Raw genomic sequence first — 15,789 nt, forward strand, 5'->3', positions numbered from 1 at the left:
CACACCACTCTAGGCCTTGGAGTTTAGGAGTTAGTTGGGCAGTCAAGAAGTGACAACAGGGGCTGGAGCGATAGCACAGCGGGTAGGGCGTTTTCCTTGCATACAGCCAACACGGGTTCTATTCCCAGCATCCCATATGGTACCTCCAGGAGTTAATTCCTGAGTGCAAGTGCCAGGAGTAACCCCTGTGCATAGCAGGGTGTGACCCAAAAAGCCGGGAAAAAAAAAGTGACAACAGGCACTGTCTGGGTTGTGATAGATCACAAAGCCCTACTTTGGCCTAGTTGCCCCCTTCCCACACTTTGATGCCTGGGGTGCTATGACCCAAACGCTAGAAACGCAGCTGGCTGGGAATGCAGGCCCTGTCACCTCAATGGGCCATGTGCTTACTCCCCAAATCAGATTTACTGCAAGAGGGGCGACCTGTAGCCCGCTATGAGTTAGAGCAGTTGGAACTGTTTACTTGAACATCGAGCTGCCGGCTTTTTCCATGGGGGTCTACTTTCTGGGGTTGGCTCTGTGTGTGTGTGCATGTGTGTCTACTTTTTGGGCTCTGTGTGTGTGTGTCTGTGTCGCGTGTGTGTGTCCCAGGCCTTTGCTTTCCAGAAGATGGTCAGAAGTCAGGAGGAGTAGGAGTAGGAGCCCCGCGGATGCCGGCGCCGACCCGGTAGCGAGGAGCGAGCCGGGCCTTCCCCAAACTTGGGGCGGGGAGCAGAGGGCGGGGCCTGAGGGTGACGTGAGGGGCGGTGCCGGGCCTGATTGGCTCGTCTCTCGGGGGCGGTACCGGGGCGGGGCCGGGTTGGGGCCCCTCAGGCGGTGACGGCGCCGGGAGCTGGAGCCGTGGGTGAGGCGCTGCGGCCGCTGTGGCAACAAGTGCCGGAGAAGAGCGAAGCTCGAGCCATCCCCGCCGCGACACCCCCCCACCCCCCCGGTCCGCCCGTCGCGGGCGCCACGCATGGAGCGTGAACGGCGGCGGTCGCCGGGCTGAGCCGCGCCGAGCGGCCGGGACGTGGATGCGGCCGCGCTCTCCCGCCCCCCGCCCCGCCGAGCTGGAGCTGCTCCGGACAAGGTAAGGTCGGGGCGGTGTGCGCTCCCGCCGCCTCCGCGGGACCCGGGCTCTGCCGCGCCTTCCGAGTCTCTTCCTCGCGGGTTCCGGCGTGCTGTCGGCGCCCCAGCAGAGGAAACCGTCCCTAGGTGCTTCCTCCCGCATTTAGGCGTTCCCCGAGGAGGAGGAGGAGAACGTAACCGCTGGCAGGAGGTTTTTGTGACCCTCTTGTTTGTTTGCAACTCCCCCCACCCCGGGTGTCCTCTCTGCCCCGCTGCACCCCAACTTCCGGGGGAGCTACCGCGAGTGATGCAGACTTTGGGAAGGGGCTCCTGGGGCCGGGCGCCCGCACCTGGGTTACCTGGGTTACGCGGGCCCGGGGGCTGCGGAGGAGCCGGGCGGGATTTGCGCTCGCACCTCCGCACTCTCCAGCCTCCCGCACTGCGCCGGTCTGGGGCGCCGCATGGGGAGATCAGGTGTTCCGAGGAGCAGCCGGCAGCCGCACCCCACCCCCACCGCCCTCGCCTGCCGCGGGTACCCCCCGGGGCCCCCAAGACTGGTTTCTGCGAAACTTGGGGAGAACCTTTCGCTTGACCTTTAAAAAAAAATATATTCCACGCTTTGGGCTTTGAATGATTAACTAGGCGACTTTCGGGAGACCTGCGGAGGGGGAAGGGTGGATTGCGGGGTGCGCTTTCAGTCTCCGTCTCCGAAACTCCCAGCGGGAGGGTAGACGTGTGTGTGAGCCGGGGCGGGGGCCAGTGGGGGGAGGACTTAGGGCCCCCAGGATGCCTGGCGAACCCCGGCTGAAGTCAAAAGATGGGGCCGTAACTTTCATTTCCAGACCCGGGCAGCTTACACCAGAGGCCGGGTCGGAGGGAGGCGGGTACCCGGAACGCACTTGCCTCCACATCTCGGGTGGTGAGAAGGAGCCAGGACTGTCCCCGCACGTGACACTCCCCGCAGAGTGAAAGTTATCTCGGGAAATGACTATCGACACGTTTGTAACTCGTGTCGGCGAGGAGGCTCCCTCTCCTGCCTGAAGCTTGCGGGGGTGGGAGGTGGGGAGAAATTCTTGGTCGTTTCTCCCACGCCCGCCAGGGACTCCCCAACTTTGTGGAACCGCACTTGCAAACACTGATCTCTCCCTGGTGGGTCTGAGCCCGGCTGCGGAGTTCAGCTGGCGGAGCTAACTGGCGAGGGTGGCCTTGTGCTCCTTAGAATAAATTCTGCCAGTGTGCTCGTGCCTCCGGAGGATGGGATGACTAAGGAGGCGGCCGTACGGGACAAGAAGGCGAGGACTTGAACCGAGCCTAGGCCGAGGGCCCCTGTGCTTTCTTGGTGGCGTTAGCCGCTGGGACAGCCAACCCAGAGGGAGCCCGAGGGTGCCGGGACACTTCTTCCACTCCCCCAGTTCCCGCTGCCGTTCCTTTTGCATGGGAGTTATTAAGCCGAGTGGAATTTGGGCAAGTGTTAAGCAGAGCCCCTGTGCTCTTACACCAGATTAGATTTTAAAAGACGTGGAGAAAGACAGGAGCCCCGAGCTACAGTCTGAGAAAAATTTCCACCCTGGCCAGCCTTTACAAATGCCTGTGTCTTTAGCTGCTCCTGCTTTTTTTTTTTTTTTTAAGTAAAAACCTAAAACTGATCAGTTTGGAATATTGCTTTTCCCCCTTGGGGAATCTCTCTGTAGATCGTTGCACTTTTCTTCCATTTTTGTGCAGATGGTATGTGTAAAATGAAAGGTTCTACTTCATAAAGTTCTGAGTTCCCCCACCTCACTGTTCACTGATCTTGATTCTACTGCATTCTGTTCAGTAAATTGTCATCCCAGCTTCATTTTCCGTATCTGGGCTTTGGGGGCGGGTGCCAAGTTTGCTTTACTAGATTGTTTTTGAGGACAAATAGATAAAGTTTGCCAGATTCCCAGCTCTGCAGTTCGGGATTTAGGAAGTGCTTGTTAAGTGCTGGTCATTGTGTAATTGGATAGAAGTTCCTCCAGGCAGCAACTTCCCCTGACCAAAAACGGTAACCTTGTGGGAATTGTTTAGATTTACTTGAGACTGAAATCAACCAGATTTGGCAGATGCAAATTAGGTTTTCAAATCCAAGGAATGAGGTCATCTTGTAAAAATTATGAACTAAATCAGAGAGTTAGTTCAGGGGTTAAGGTGTTTGCTTTATGTCTGCTGACCCTCGTTTGAGCCTCTGCACTACCTCAGAGATTAGCCTCTCTGAGCATGGCATGCAAGGTGTGCCCAGTGATCTGTCCCCTTCTGAATTGATTTTTGACTTCCTAATGAAAAGATGAGCATATAGAAGACTTGTAGTTTTGAAGATTTTGCTTAAAAGCAATTTACATTCTACTAATTTTAACCAAAGTTTGTTAGAAACAGGAAAGTGGAACTGACTTCATTATTAATTTTTTTCACTATGCTGTTTGGATGTGACTTTAAAAAAAAATGAGTGATAGCACAGCAGGTAGGGCATTTGCCTTGCACACGGCCAACCCGGGTTCAATTCCCAGCATCCCATACGGTCCCCTGAGCACTGCCAGGGATAATTCCTGAGTGCAGAGCCAGGAGTGACCCCTGTGCATCGCCGGGTGTGACCCAAAAAGCAAAAAAAAAAAAAAAAAAAAAAATGAAAGAGGCACCAGAGTGATAGCACAGCAGGTAGGGCGTTTGCCTTGCACGCATTTCATGTAGTCCTATATTGAGCACTGCCAGGATTAATTCCTGGGTGCAGAACCAGGAGTAACCCCTGGGCATTGTCAAGTGTGATCCCGCCTCATCCCAAAGAGAGAATCCAGAAAGCTTACTTTTTATTTATTTTTATAAATGATGCATTGTTAGTATAAAAACTAAAGCTAGAAGTGGTTTTTTTTTTTTTTGTGCCAGGGAGCTGGAGTGATAACACAGCGGGTAGGGCGTTTGCCTTGCACGTGGCAGACCCGGGTTCGATTCCTCTGTCCCTCTCGGAGAGCCTGGCAAGCTACCGAGAGTATCCCACCCGCACGGCAGAGCCTGGCAAGATACCCGTGGCGTATTCGATTTGCCAAAACCAGTAACAAGTCTCACAATGTAGACTTTACTGGTGCCTGCTCAAGCAAATCGATGAGCAGTGGAACTGACGAGAGTGCTACAGTGCTACAATTTGTGCTGGGATGAAAAATTGAAACCCTTGTTTCTCAAAGAAATTTCAAAACTTCATTTTACTGTTTTCTAGTAATGATAGGGTTTATGCATAATAAATAGAGTGGGACCAGAGTGGTAGTACTCAGTGTAGGGCCCTTGCCTTGCATGCTGTGTGATCTACCTGGTTCCCAGCCCCTGTGCTCAAATCAGGAGAAAGCTCTGAGCACCTCTTTGTGGCCCAGAAAAGAAATAGGTAAGACTTAGCAACTTACGGACTCAGACTCAGAAAGGGGCAGTGTAGGGGCCGGAGCGATAGCACAGCGGGTAGGGCGTTTGCCTTGCACGCGGCCGACCCGGGTTCGATCCCCGGCATCCCATATGGTCCCCCAAGCACCGGCAGGAGTAATTCCTGAGTGCAAAGCCAGGAGTAACCCCTGAGCATCGCTGGGTGTGACCCAAAAAGCAAAAAAAAAAAAAAAAAGAAAAAAAAAAAAAAAAAAAAAAAGAAAGGGGCAGTGTATATTCCTAAAGTACATTCTGTCCTTAACATACTGATGAGATGCTTTTTGTTCTTTTAATTTTCTTAATAGTATCAATATTTAACTCTACTTAGTTCTTTTTGTTTATTGACAGTTTTATTGGACAGTTTGTCAAAGACTAGAAATATTAATGCAAATGGTTAGTTTTAGAAACACTTGTATTCTTGCAATTGGAATAATATTTGGTAATGTGTAGCAACATGTCAGTTGAAACAAGTCATCTCAGTATTTCTGTAGAGGGCCTGGCATTTTGAACATTCTGGTATATACAGAATATTCAGAGTCAGTTAAACGAGGCTCTGGTAATTTGAAAGGCGCATTTCCTGACTGTAATAGGAAGCATCCAGTAAAGAAGGCCGCACCTCTGCCCAACCACTGTGGGTCTCTGTCTACCTCCCCCCGCCCCCGCACACTGCACTCCAGGTGGGGTATCTGTTAATAGGTTCTAGCTGAAGGTCTCTGAATTATTGGACGAATAAATTCCTCTCTCTGGAGAGGCAATTAATGTTTGAATAAGAAAGAGGTGTGTGTGTGCGCGTGTGCATGTGAAGGACAAGTCTTTGAGAGAATTGATGTAATGGTTTCATCATCATCTGCAGTGATGGAGCTTTGCTAGTCTGAACAAGGCTTAGGTGGGAAGAGCTTGTTGCTTGATGGGGAATTTGTTGTTCGTGCTTATGAAGCAATATGACTTCTGGAAAAAGTTGTTTGTACTGAGATTTTTAGTTGTTATATCTGAGTTGAGATTTGTGTTCTCAAGTTATTGCTCCTCATGTCAGTTTTGTGCTCTTTGCCCACCAGCTTTGTCTTGTTAAGTTTTGAAACAAAATTCCATCTTCTTTTGAGTTTTGAGTATTAACATAGTTGTTAAAGTTCTAACATGTCCTAAAATATTTTGTGTAATTTTAGCTTTAAGTATTTTCCATAAATACCAGAGATGTGTCCAGTGATAGAGAGGCTTACTTTGTGTAAGCTGTCTGTGTATGTGTGTGGAGGGGGGGCTCATATTGGCTCTGCAAAAAGGAAAAAAAAAGCAATCTTGTTTCCAGTTGCCTTTGTGCTTCTGTAAACATTGCCTTAGAGCTTAGAGCTAGGTTTAAAATGGATTTTATTCTGCTGTGGCTAAGGAGGGGAAATTCCCAGTTAGCCAGGAAATTGATACTTTCTATTTTTCATTCCGAGGCTTTTTAAAAGATGTTTATTGTACAGGTATTGTAATTCTGATTGTAAATAGGATGTACTATAGGTTGATTACCATAATGTTTGTAAAAGTGGATTTTTCCGAGAGCCTTCTTACAGAAGGGCCAGGTTCCGTGAGAGTAGGCTGTTAGTAGTTCAGTGATTTCAGAACATGAACTTGGAGTTGATAATATGAGGTTTTTTAAAAAACCAACATGAGGTCCGGCATACAGAATGTTGTGCAGGGCGCTTATATTAAGTGTGCAGCAGGAATGTGTGTTCACCACTTAGATCAATAAGTAAACATTTTTACTGGCCAGAACTGGAAACCTTTTTTTTTCACATCCATCATCTTAGATGTGATTCTACTGGTTTTGCCTATTTGAACTTTCAAGTAAATGGAATTACAGACCCATGCAGTATTTAATCATTTATGAAATGACCCTAAGTTTTATTTTGGTCATTTATTGTGTGATAGTTATTTAACCTCTATGAGACTCAGTTTCCTCATTTGTACAATAAAGTCCTATTTCAGGTTTGCTAATAAATTAAGGTCATAATACACTTAGTGTAGTGTGTAACTTTTTGGTCTTCCTTTTAATTATTTCAAAAGGTGATGATAATGAGGGTCGGAGAGATAGTCCAGAGTTAAGGTGACAGCCTTGCATGTAACTGGTTCCTTTCTGATTCCAGATACCACATGGTCCCCTGAGCACTCTCAGGAGCAGACTCCCCCCCACCCCCCCAGCAATGCTGATGCTCATACAATCTCAAGTACCTCCTCCCAAACAAGAAGGCCATAAGCAGCTGTATTTTCTGTTTTATTTAAGATTTTATTTACTTGTTGCCAGAGGTCAAACTGAGGATCTCTCACATGTGCAAGGTAAATTCTCTGCTGCTGAGTCACATCTCTGGCCTCCTGTGCTTTAACATGCTGTAACATTATTAAAGTTATGGAGGTCTTCTACTGAATGTTGGAAGTCGTATTTTTGTTGGTACAACATTTGATTGATATGGAATTTAGCTCTAATACAACATCTCTAACATATCCATATTTCTAGTTTCTGTTATTTTTTTTTTTAATCTTCTCTTGTGACTGGAAGATAGTCATTGACATGTCCCCTTCAGAACTAGGTGTTCTTCCATGGTGTTAGTGTATAGACCAAGGAGTGACAGTAGATTGCACCTAATTATGAAGCCCAGGATGAGCTTCCTTAGTTCAGAGAGGAGATGCACCAGATGCCTAGAATAAATAACATTAGTACTTTGTGTTTTGTGAAAGAATTATTTCAGAAGTGAAAGCACAGGACTAATTGTTAATTGCTTGCTTCAGCAAACCATTTAAAACATTTTTCACCTTTTATGATCTTACATTTAAGTGGTATTATATATTCATTGTTCTCCTGTTCCCAGGCGACAGGTTTTTTTTTTTTTGTGTGTGTGTGTGTGTGTGTGTGTGTGTGTGTGTTTGTTTCTTAGCCATTCTTTACATGTAACACGGGTGGTGTTTTGGCCTTCTGCATAAGGAGACTTTTTTCTTCTGGTAAACAGACATTTGGGATGGAGGAAACCAAATAATACAGTTAAGAAAAATGAACTTAATTTCACCATTTCTTAATACTGTAACTACTGTTATCTTGGCCTGAATCCCAGGTGGGTTCTCTGCATCTGTATGCTTCTAGAATGAGCTTAGGAAGAACATGCTCCAGCACTTGGGTCAGGTTTAAAAGAGATCTGTGGGTTTACCTAGAGAGATAGCTGGTAGAGAGTATAGGAGCTTTTGAAGGCTTACGTTTAATTCAGCCCCACACTGTTCTCTACTATCATACTTCACTGCGTTAATTGTCACACCCAGTTATTTCCAGGAAAAGTAGCACATCTTTTTAAAAAAGTCTCATATAATGGCTTCAACTCCCTTAAAAAAAAAGTCTTTGGCTTCTGTGTTCTTTCTAGAACATGTATCTCTCTGTGTCTGCTTTTTTCTAATCTGAATAAGCCCTTGTTCTCTTTACAAAGTAGAGAACCGGGAAGAAAATTAGGATGAGCAGGGTGGGTGGGTTCTTGAACTTGGGGCTGGGTGCGGTGGAGGCAGTGGGAGATCTTTGGGAAGCCTGTGGAGGCTAAGACTGTAGAGGATGAAAGGATTGGGAAGGTCAGGGCAGGACCCAGAGGCAGGGAATGACACTTTTTCAGGAAGTTGTCAGAGAAGGGGAAAAAAGGAGCCTTTGCCTGAAGCTGGTAGAGGAAATAGTAGCGATTGCCTTTGACACAAGATCTTGGGGTGCAGAAGTCTTGCATGGTGCAGGAAGGATTTTGAGCAGCTTACTAGAAAGGGGATACTAGTCCCTGTGGAGAACTTGAAGTCAATTTTTGGTCCCAGAGCTGACATCAGATATCTTTGTAACCATGGAGACGCACTCAGGCGTCTGGTCCTTCCCCACCCACCCGGAGATAAAGACCAGGAAAACAATCTGTACCGCCTGAATGCGTATGCCTGTTGTCTGGATCCAGCGCAGTCTTGGATATGAATGTCTTCCCACCCCTGTTATTTCTAGGGACTATGAACTTGCTGAGACTTATAATTTGCACTTCAGAATTTAAAAATCATTTTCCTTTGAAAAAGCTGTTCACACCCAAAAGCTTCTCTGAAATGCTTTTGTTTTCTCCCCCTCTTCCCCCTGATTAGGGAGTAACAACATCATGGTCTAAAACACACACAGACCATGTCTATCTCTAGATTGTTCAATGGGAAGCCTGGTGGTGTTTGCAGAATCAGATCTGTTGTCTAATATTGAAAGGGCCAGAGTAGGTTTGTTGCCAGTGCCACCTTTCTAAATATTTAGCATTTAGGATGAATGTGTTTAACATTTCTTATTTTATGGCTGAATTGTAAGCTTCTTTTTAAGGGACTTTTGTAGCTTCTAAGTAAATTAGAGGCAGCCATTTTTATCTTTCTCTTCCCTTTACCATATTAATGAATTATTTTCTTCACCAGGATTTTTTTCAAAAGTGGAATGTTTCTTTTTCAGATCTTTTTTCCTCTGGGTTTTCATGGAACCTCAGTTTGAAAACACTTCATGATTGGGCTGGAGCAATAGCACAGCGGGTAGGGCGTTTGCCTTGCACGCGGCCGACCTGGGTTCGATTCCCAGCATCCCATATGGTCCCCCAAGCACTGCCAGGAGTAGTTCCTGAGTGCATGAGCCAGGAGTAACCCCTGTGCATCGCCGGGTGTGACTCAAAAAAAACACTTCATGATGGAAATTTTCAAGAGGATGCCATGGCACCCCCAGCGGCCTGGGTTGGGTTTTGGGTTGTGGGCCCCTGCCTGGCCCTGACTGTTGGGGTGTGTGCGTCCACCCACAGAGCAAGTGCTCACTGGGCCTACACACGTGGGAGTCTGGCGGCGTGGGTGCAGAGTTTCCAGTGAGTGGGTCGAAACCACAGGAGTAACTGTTCACACTGGTGGGTGCCTGTAATGAAGGGTCGCCCCCTCCGCATAAGGAAGGAAGTGGATCCGGATCCCAAAAATGCCCCTCTGTAGTAAGCCCATATATTGAGCAAACATGTGCTCTTCTATTTTGGCAACATAGCTTTTTCTTGGCAGATGGCCAGAGAAAGCAGTGTTACTATTTCATGTCTTGTTTATTTAAAAAATTTAAGATTTATTTCTTTCCCCCCTTGTGGTTTTGGGAATGGGGGGGGGGTGGAGAGGTTCATACTCTTAGTGTCAGTGCTTCCCTGCTTGTGCTGGAGGTCACCCACTCGCCTGATGCCAGGTATCCTAACAGCAGTGCCACCAAGGTGGGGCGGTGCTGGGGCTCACGCCCGAGGCAGGCACTCTGCCGAGTAAGCTTTCCCTGGACCCTTGGATGTTCCTCTTCCTTGAACAGCCACCCTCTAATCATAATCAAACACTTGAATGAAAGGCCAGAATGTTGTGATTTGGAGAGGAGGATTTTAGATCCGTATGATTTGATTTTGGTATGGAAAACAGCGGCAGTGGCTGGGGAGATAGGCCCTGTGTTAGAGTGTGTGCGGTGCACATGCAAGGCCCAGGGTTTGATCCCTCACAGCCTCTGGAGCACCTCCAGGGGTAGCTCTGGTCCTCCCTGAGCCCTGCTGGCTGAGCATCTCTGGGCATGGCCCACCGCCCCAGAGTGCTGATGGGACAGGGATTATAAATAAAACAAATGAAAGCAATTAGACAACAGCTATGCCCAAGCACCCCGAAGTAACAGGTTGAAATTTAACCTGCATTTGAGGAAGGGAGAAGCGGCACAAAGGAATCTGAAACCTGGGAGGGGAGCGCCCTTTTGCTTGTTCTGGAGTTGCCACGCCAGCGTCACTTGACACTAGAAAGGTTGTCTTGTGGGAGGCGGTGGCCCCCGGCTCTGGAGGAAAGGTAGCAGCAACCTTTAATTGGCTCCTTAGTCTGTGTGGAGACTAGAGCTGAGAAGCTGTGGGGAACGTCCACTCAGGGCAATTCTGCCATCCCCGCAACTCCCCGCCTCCTGCTGGGGGGTGCGAGCTGGGTCTGGGGCCCCTGGAACCACTCAGTGGGAAATTGCATTGGTGCCGGTTCTCTGTTACTAGCTCTAGGTACTTTGTTTTGTTTTGAGCCACACCTAGCAGTGCCCAGGGCTTACTCCTGGCTCTGCACTCAGGGATCACTCCTGCTGGGACTCAGGGGACTATGTGGGGTGCTGGGTGTGGAACCCAAGTGGGCCACATGGGTGGCGAGTGCTCTCCTGAGTGCTCTCTTTCCTTCAATTCCGCGTTGGTTGGGCTGGTTTCCCCTTCCTGGGTGCTCTCAGTGCTGCTGCTGTTAGCAGGCACGTCCTTCCTCCAACCCTGGAGTACTGTCCAGAGTCGCCGGTGTTGTTGGGATTTTACAGGATCTTTGTCAGACTGGGGCTCTGCTCCAGGTGCTTCCCTGTGTCCTTCTCTCTGAAGGGGCGGGGGGATCCTTCAAGAGATCTGTTCTCATGGGGAAGTCTGCTGCTGGGAAACAGATAGTCTTCCCCGGGAGGGGCTCTAGTTAGGGTTGTCCGGAATGTTGGGGAAGGATTGCATTCCATGATCGGGGTCATTGAGGATGTCCTTGTGCAGGGACAGGTGATGGGATCCGGACCTAGAACGTCGGGGACGTGGAGCAGGACTGAGAAGCAGCATTTCTAGCCTGAGCAGAGGTGTTAAGATAACACCTCTTCAGGATTGTTCTTTAGGAGGGCCCACGTGCTCCAGAAGTGGGTTTTAGGAGTGGCCTGCCTAGACCTGGAATCCTGTTTGTTTCTTTCTGGATCTCCTAAACCATGTTCCGGGGACCTGGGTGTCACTCCTGGACGTGCTCAGATGTCTGGGATAAATGGTTCAGTGCTTGGATTGGTAATGCTGAGGGTCTGCGGGGCAGCCTGTGCTTCTGGCGGTGCTCACGGACCATGCAGTGCTGCAACCAGTACACGGGCGTCTGCCAGGCAGTGCCCGTGCCCGTGGAGTCAAGTTTCCTGGATGCCCTCTGCCGCTGCTGATGTGCACATAGCCCTGTGCTAATCTCAGTGCTGGGGAGTGGCCTCTCCGCATCCTCACTTCCTTCCTCTGTCCACTCTCCATCTGGGAAACTTTGGACAAGTTTCTGGAAGCAGCTTACTGCTACTTAGCTGAGAAATGAGAAACCCTCAGGGAGCACCTCACAGGACGGGGTCTAGCCGGGCCCCGAGTCTGGTTCCCGTGGTGTGAACAGGCTTGCATTGAGTGGCCTGCATGCTTGTGGATTTGTCAGGACGCCAGGCACATCCCTGATGCCTCCACCTCCTTCTTCACTCACCTCTTCCCCACTTCCCTAGGTTATCAGACCTGCTTCCCTCTTATTTTGGTTTTTGGGCCACAACTGGCAGTGCTCAGGGCTTTTTTCTGGCTCTGTGCTCAGGAATTACTCCTGCAATGCTCAAGGGACCCTATGGGATGCCAGGAGTCGAACCTGGGTCAGCCATGTACAAGGCAAGTGCCCTACCCACTGAAATATCACTCAGCCCCTCCTCTTTTTTTGATTTTTTTTTTTTTTTTTTTTTGCTTTTTGGGTCACGCCTGGTGATGCACAGGGGTTACTCCTGGCTTTGCACGCAGGAACTCAGGAATTACCCCTGGTGGTGCTCAGGGGACCTTATGGGATGCTGGGATTCGAACCCGGGTCGGCCGCATGCAAGGCAAACGCCCTACTCGCTGTGCTATTGCTCCAGCCCCCTCTCTTTATCTTAACATCATTGAAAAACGTGAAACCCGTACGCTGTGGTTCCCGTGTGCGGTTCAGAAGGAGTCAGGCCCTTATGTGAAGGCTGCTCCTCTCCTATGCCGGGACTTGAGCTGTGGTGTCCCGCTGCCTGCAGCAGTGGGACCTTATATTCCCAGGGGCTCCTTCATTGTAACAAAGGGCAAATGCTTTTTAAGAATATGTCACTTGACATTTTGGTTACCCTCATCCTGACAACCTGGAAATTAAATTTCCCATGTGGTTTAGTAAGTTACTTAGCAAGTAGAATATCACTGATAATAATTTAAATATCTTTTTACAAAGGAAGAATGTTTCTAATTTGCCATATGCAATCCTGACTTGCAGCATGTTTAGACAGTGATCTTTTGATTTGCTTGAAAGACCACTGTATATATACACTGTGTGTATAAAGTAAGCATTCATTTTGCAAGAAATTGAGGAAAATGCTCTGAAACTATTTTTCATGGGCAAGCGAATTGCCAGACACAGTTTAATAAAATTGGGAAGGGCAGTGTTTGTTCTGAAGAGCATGTCCTGGCGGTGCCACAGGTAATTATCTCCGTCAGGAAAGAGCAGATTGAATTTGACTGCCTATGGTGCTTAGCATTAAAATGATTGGTTTTTGTGGTTTTCTTTTTTTGGTTTTTGGGCCACACTCAGCAGTGTGAAGGGCTTACTCCTACTTCTGCTCGCAGGATCACTCGTGGCAAGATCAGGGGATCATATGGAATACCAGGGAATGGAACTGGGGTTGACTATGTACAAGACCCATAAAAAGTGTTTTAAAATCTAAAATTTCTGTGCTTGAGATCAGTTGTACCAACCAATGTAATAGTGGGGGATGATGGAATTTTAGAAAGTCAGCCTTAAAATTTTGAAGAAAATTATGTTTAAATTTTATTTATTAGTCCTTAGGGTTTTTTTCCCATGTATTTCATGATGTAAGATGACAGTAATTAGTTTTAGTCGGGCATGGGGCAGAGTGACACGGGGCCATACATGGCAGTGTATGTGCTTGGCTCTGTGTTCAGGATAACTTCTGGCAGTGCTGGGAATTAAGTCAGCATTGGCCGGACATGGCAAGCCCTTTCCTCCTGTACGCTCTCTCCAGCCCCAGCTTCCTAATTCCTCTAGCAAGATATTCTTCTCTCATTCATTCTTCTGGTTTCTCTGTATATGTGTCTTTAGACATGAGCAGCTAATATAGCAGATGCCAAATTCCCTCTGTTCCCATCTCTTTGCACCAATATTGCCAGGCTCTGCTGATGAACAGCCTACTTGGTTGTAGAAGCCTTTACACAAGGTCAGTTGGATAATTTAGCTTATATAATAGGATTCTATTTCTAATCTGTTACTAAAATTTATGCTTGTACATTTGTATTAAGTTTTAATTGCTGTCTTCCTCTCACTATCCCTGGGGTCTCTGTGTGTTTACAGATTTATTTAATCTTATGTGACTTTCGTGAGAGAGGTTTTTAGAGGATGTATTCTGTTGACATCAGGGAACGCTGTTCCTTTTTTCCCACTTTTTTAATTGAATCACCTTGAGATATGTAGTTCACAGTCGCTCATGATTGAGTTTCAGTCATACAGTGTTCCACCACCCAGCCCTTCACCAGTGCACATCCCACCAATGTCCCAGTGGGAATACTGTTCTGAGAGTGAGGCTTTGAAGGGAAGGCTTATGGGGATGATTTGGTCTGGTACACAGGCAGCCCAGGCTCCAGAAGGCTGGGGGTGGGGTGCTCAGAATATGAGAGCTGTGTTTTAGTTTTCTTTCTTTTTTTTTACCCCCCTTCATATTGGTGCCACACCTGGCAGTGCTAAAGGCTTGCCTCTGACTCTCTGGCGAGCACTAAGGGTCAAACCTGGGTCACTGCGTGCAAGGCAAATACCCTCATACCATCTCCCCAGGCCAAGGGCCTGTCTTGTATTTAACCATGTTTAAGGAGTGGTTAGTTTGGAGCAGTGGTAAAGCCTCCTTTCTTTTTCTTAGTTCTCAGTCAGTCCTTGTTAACTTGGCAGATTAACTGAACCCCCCACCCCCTACTTCTCTTCCCATCCCTTCACTGCTGGCTAGTTCATATCACAGGAAATGTTCTCAGGACCCAACTGAAAATAGCCTGTCAAGTGTTTACTGAGGGACCCTCATTTTACATTTCTTTAGGTTTATTTTTTTTTTAATGGAATCACTGTGGGATACAGAGTTATTCATGACTGGGTTTCAGTCATACAATGTTCCAAAACCCAGCCCTTCACCAGTGTACATTTCTCACCACCAATGTCCCCAGTTTCCCTCCTGCCCACCCATGGCAGGCATCTCCCTCTCTCCTCTCTCCTCTCTCCTCTCTCCTCTCTCCTCTCTCTCTAGTCATTCTTGCCCTTTGATTTATTGACTGACATTCAATGGATTGGTAGATACTAGAGATGCAGAAATGCATGTGGCTTAGTCTTTGCTTTGGAGACCCACATGTCCTGTGGATATACCACGTGTTAACATGGTCTAGTTAATGAGTATCAGGTGCAATAACTACTGTGGAAAAGTTGGTCACTCTGGGAGAATGGACAAATGTTATGACCTTTCTCCTCCCAGGAAATGCATAGCTACTTGTGAGATCAGAAACAGCATTAGAAGCAGCTCAAGAAAGCTCACTGGGGCATAGCGTTGAAGGCCAACCCTTTGGAAGGTACTTCCCGTACAAAAGGAATTGTGCTGGAGTAAAAGAACCTAAGGAGCTGGAGAGATTGTACGGGGATAAAAGGCCTTGCCTTGCACATGGCCAACCTTGATTCCATCCCCGGTTCCACATAGTCACCCAGTTACCACTGGGAGTGACTAACAACCACTGCCAAGTGCCCTAATAACCTGTCTGTGTAGGAGCTGAAGCCAAACGGGTGAATTTCTGCCACCAGAAAGTGTGTCCAGGTCAAGCTGAACAAGAACAGCAAGAAAATCACACAAAGAGCTCAGTGGGCTGGAACATACGCTTTGCATGAGTATGTCCAGGTTCATTCCCTCATGGACCCCTGAACACTTCTGTGAATGACCTCTTAGTAACAAGTCAAGAATAAATCCTTGAGCACCTCTAGGTGTGACCCCCCCAAACCAAGAGAAGTCACAGGCTTTGTAATTCATTGATGGTTGCTTGATCTTTATTGAGGAAAATGCTGGTTTGGTCACTGAATTCGCAGTAGTACTGTGGATGACATTCCTGGAGTTGGCTTAAGCCAGTGTGTTTCTTGTGGCCTTATACGGAGATAGGAAAGAAAGACCAACATGATAAGTTTTGGTGGTGAAAGCATGGTAGTTAATACATTTTTGCACACCAGAAAACAAAGCAAGAGGGGTGGGAGATCAAGGGAGGCCTGCTCTGGGGTGATGGCATTTGACCTTTTGGTTTTGGCTCTTGGTAGCCCCAAATTGGAGCAGTAGGAGACGGACACAAGAGGCTTACTGCTGGGTCTCCTTCCTCAGCACCACCCTGTGCCTTGATTTCTTCTTCTGGATATGAGATGGTTGGAATTGATGATCTGTAAGGCTCTGGAAAAGAAATCTTTTCTTTTCGCACCCTCAATAAGATTGTCTTCGTGCAAAGTTTAAGATAGTCAAAACTGAAC

The 15,789-nt window shown here is 47.8% G+C and overlaps 1 protein-coding gene across 1 annotated transcript in view; it reads left to right on the forward strand.

Moving 5' to 3' along the window:
* The first annotated feature begins 830 nt into the window (after positions 1-830).
* B3GNT2 (UDP-GlcNAc:betaGal beta-1,3-N-acetylglucosaminyltransferase 2) overlaps positions 831-15,789 on the forward strand; it is a 31,184-nt gene continuing 16,225 nt past the window's right edge. The window contains exon 1 of the mRNA XM_004609195.2: positions 831-1,069. The gene's annotated coding sequence lies outside the window, so the exon portion shown is untranslated. The remainder of the gene's footprint in view (positions 1,070-15,789) is intronic.

Source organism: Sorex araneus, chromosome X, assembly GCF_027595985.1.
Source record: "Sorex araneus isolate mSorAra2 chromosome X, mSorAra2.pri, whole genome shotgun sequence".
NCBI classification, from domain to species: Eukaryota; Metazoa; Chordata; class Mammalia; order Eulipotyphla; family Soricidae; genus Sorex; species Sorex araneus.